Here is a 4,181-nt window from a genome sequence, read left to right as displayed (position 1 = left end):
TATTTTAAATGTTTTTCACTTCAAAAAAAGCAAAAAATCTAGGAGATTTTTTTTTTTTTTTGCCATCAATGTAATAAAACCAACGAAGGACGGTCACTGCAGTGAATGCAAGCAGTTCAGGGACAAGCTGACAGGAGACTGTAGCAAACACATAGGAATTAGAATCAAACCACCAAACACTTTGTGGCATTCTAGACCATCTGAATGCTGTTCGAACCAAAGTAACCTCTGAAGGTACTAAAGCGTAAAGCGTACTTTGAATACACTGCAAGGCGCTATAGATAAAAGTGTCAGTCAAATTAATAAATGTACAAACAAATGCAAGTCACTTTAGAGAAAAGCATCTGTTAAATGACTACTCACTAAGAATAATAATTGCAAAACAATAACTAACACAATAAGGATAAGTGGCCCGTCTCAAAATGAATCTCGTGTCTAACTGTCCATTTCATTCCAAGCACATATGGATTTATTTATTGTGTCACCTTAATGATGCTGTTCTAATTGAGACACCTGCTTCCTGTCAGACCCGAATCTACAGGACAGAGTGCTTTTCATTTTCATGGTGCTTGATCTCAGGAACCTTTCATGTCTGGAGAAACAAGTCTTTTTTGACTCCGCTGCCACCGCCACAATTCCCTGGACAAAGACCTTTCAAGTTTTAAAGTGTTGTTCTTGTTGCCTTTCAAATAATATTTTTTTTTTTTCAAAAACCATCAGTCGTTATTGAATAAAATCCAGCTGATTTGCTGAGAGAGGAAGGTGCGCTTTGATTTACCTGAACAGGTCAGTCAGTCGGTCGGACGGTCTGTAACTCTCCTGGTCTGAGGGAAGCCTTTATTACTGTTTGTATTTGAGGGCAAGTACCGACAGGACCACGAAAAGAAGATCACATGGCGTTCTGAAACAACAGATAACCACAGGGGAGTCTGGAGTGCAGTGATCGAGTTTGCTTAAGGGACAGTGGAGTGAACTGACACTGAAAGTACAGCAGATTTTCCTTGGTGTGCTTTTCCCCTTTATAAGTGGTAAACAGAACAAAAAAGATCACTAAAACATGTACAGGATAAACCCTAGAATCAAAAGGGAAAACAAGAGCAAAAATGATTACTATTGGAGAAATGTAGCATTACATCACTTGCTGACCATCGGATCATCTGCAGTGAATGGGTGCCGTCAGAATGAGAGTCCAAACAGCTGATAAAAACATCACAGTAATCCACAAGTAATCCACAACACTCCAGTCCATCAGTTAACATCTTGTGAGGGGAAAAGCTGCTTTTGCAAGAAACAAATTCATCAAGACATTTTAACTTTAAACCGCTACTTCTGATCAAAATACGAGTCCATAATCCATAATAACGCTCCCTCCAGTGAAAAGGTCCATCTCCTGTTGTCTCTCAAATTAAAATCCATCAACAAATTTGTTTAGGACTGTTTTTGCTTGTAAACTGTGCATATGTCTCTCCTAATTCAAATAAGACGACTTTTTCACTGGAGAAAGCAATATTATTGATAGAGGATTCATATTTTGAATGGAAATAATGGTTTGAAGTTTAAAATGCATTAACAATTGATTTTTACCTAGCAAAAACATAGCTTCTGGCTTCTCAAGACATTAACTGATGGACTAGAGTGGTGTAGATTATTGTAATGTTTTTTATCAGCTGTTTGGACTTTCATTCTGACGGCACCCATTCACTGCAGAGGATCTACTGGTTAACAAGTGATGCAATGCTACATTTCTCCAAATCTGTTCTGATAAGGAAACAAACTCATCTACATCTTGGATGGCCAGAGGGCCAGAGAGTACATTTTCAGCAAATTTTCATTTTTAAAGTAAAAAGTAATTATTTGTTAAAATAATACAGTAATCGATGTGAAAATAATTATCATAATATTTGCTGTAACTTACAGGAAAGAAATCCAAGATCAAAAGATTTTTTTTTCTTTTTTGGTGTATGTGTATTTCTCATTCAATACTGTATTTTTGTTAGAAAATCAATTACAGACTGTTTATCTCTAAAACTGGTGATGCTGTGCCAAATACTTTTTTTTTGGAGAAACTATACATAATTAAAATCTTTCCACTTAACTAATTAACTTTAATTAAAAAGGCTGTGAGCACACAGATGCACTCATCAGCAGCATGAAATTGCTTATTATTCACATGTAAACCGCTCTTAATATCAAGACAATATTTTTTCCATACTTGCCAAGCCAATTACCACTGACACTAATGACACAGGAACGCATGGTGTTGTGCTGTGGTTTTATGTTTAAATAATGTTTTAATGATAATATTAAGCTTCTTAGTTGAGTAAACATTGTCTACCTGCAGTATTGTTGCTAATGGACACAGATCTGAGCTCTCAGAGGATTTCTGATCGAGTTATCCAATGTATAAAAGACATAAAATCCCTCAAATTATACCTTAATCTGCTTAAAAAGCAGGGATAACTTTACAAACATTTTAATACAAAATCAAGCGTAGCGTTAGTTCTGGCAGGTCACGTTAGTCAAGCTCGCATCAGCTGACTCTCAGCTGATCCCCATCTACCTATAGGAATACGACACCTATCTAAGCATTCATATATAAGGTCCCTCAGTATTATCACCAGATTTCGCATTGCTCAATAGATAATTACCCTCCTCCATCCCCAGTTCCTCCTCTGTCAGTCAGGATTCAGCCTTCTGATTCTCCTTTGAATCAGACTAATTCTAAAATGTGTACATAAAATTATTGAACTTTAACGATATCTGCAATACATTTATATTGGTTCTGTTCTGTTTACCCTGGGGGGTTATTGCTGCTCTCCCTGCTCTCATCCATGCTAGGCTGCATGGATGCACAGGGAGTGCTTGCCCAGAACAGAACCATACAGCCAATCCAAACTGTATGCTAATTGTCAATCATCTTTGACGATAGTGGTCCTGACAGAAGTACCAGAACTTTAACAGAGTGTCATTTAATAGGAGTCGATTTTAACCATGCATTTTGTAAAAACAATTGAGAAAAAAAATCCCCCTGTCACTTTTAGCACTTTTAGGAGCACAACAATCAAAAAAAAAAAAAAATCACACTGGGGATATAAACACACAATTTTCTTATAAAGCATATTATGTTCGGCCTGATGTTTGATGGATTTTTCTGCTAAACAGATTTATTTTCATGCACTACATCCTCTTATAAATGTAGTCGTAAACTGTGAGTTTGACCTCCCTGCCTCGTGTTTTGTATTTGGACGCGTTTTGTATTAATACACAGACTCTCTCAGGAAAGGAAGGCCAAAAGTGAATCATGATATTTCAAAGTTGCTGTTGCAAACAGAAAATAATTTATGGGAAATGGTCATGTACATTGGTGCAAATAAATGTTGCCTCTCCCTGTGCTGCTGTAAGAAATGTATGTGTGATCGGCTGTGTTTCGAGTTTGATGAGGTGATAATGTAAATTTCTATATGATTTTAAACATTATAAGAGGAAAATAACTTGTATAAATGTTAATAAAGTGCATTGTGTAATCTCAGACTTAATCTCAGATTTGATTTGATTTGATGGGATGGGGGGAAAAATCAGCTAAGACAATTTTGGGACCCAGAAAAAGGGTAACACTTAATAATAACTTTAATTAATAAATGTCAAGTTTATGTATTCAGAACAGCAGCAATACAACAGCAATACAACAGGACTCTTCCTGTTTGTTGCTGCCATGTCTTTTGAGTTTGAGCTCCGTCAAGTTAATTCTTTGTCGTCAAATTTTTTATCTTAAAATCAATTTTACACACCATCATTTTCGTTTCTATAACATGTGAATATATCCCCTATCGTATTCTACAACAAAAACAATCAGAGCGCCTTGTTATCACTAGTTTTATTTTGATTTCCCGAGTCCGCTATTAGCAAATAGCCCGCTAGCATCGCCAGCGTGGTTGCCGCTAATCTGTAAAATATGGAGTGCCACAAGGATCTGTCCTAGGTCCTCTGCTATTTTCGATATACATGTATCGAAATTAAATTCTAATTTCTAAATTCTCCTATTAAATTCTAATATATATTTCTAATATATATTAGAAAATACGTGATTAGTTTCCACTGTTATTCTGATGATACTCAACTATATATCTCAACAAGACCAGATGAAACTTCTAAATTATCTAAGCTAACAGAGTGTGTTAAAA

At 35.9% G+C, this 4,181-nt stretch overlaps 1 long non-coding RNA gene across 1 annotated transcript in view; it reads right to left on the bottom strand.

The window, feature by feature from the left end:
- Positions 1–894, bottom strand: part of LOC107694816 (uncharacterized) — a 4,275-nt gene extending 3,381 nt beyond the window's left edge. The window contains exons 1-2 of the long non-coding RNA XR_001634923.1: positions 779–894; positions 486–639 (exon numbers count right to left, since the gene is read on the bottom strand). This is a non-coding gene — a long non-coding RNA (uncharacterized LOC107694816). The remainder of the gene's footprint in view (positions 1–485; positions 640–778) is intronic.
- Positions 895–4,181: the final 3,287 nt, after the last annotated feature.

This window comes from Sinocyclocheilus anshuiensis, unplaced genomic scaffold (genome assembly GCF_001515605.1).
Source record: "Sinocyclocheilus anshuiensis isolate Anshui unplaced genomic scaffold, SAMN03320099.WGS_v1.1 scaffold1738, whole genome shotgun sequence".
Classification (NCBI taxonomy): Eukaryota; Metazoa; Chordata; class Actinopteri; order Cypriniformes; family Cyprinidae; genus Sinocyclocheilus; species Sinocyclocheilus anshuiensis.
This window is presented reverse-complemented; position numbering and strand designations above follow the sequence as displayed.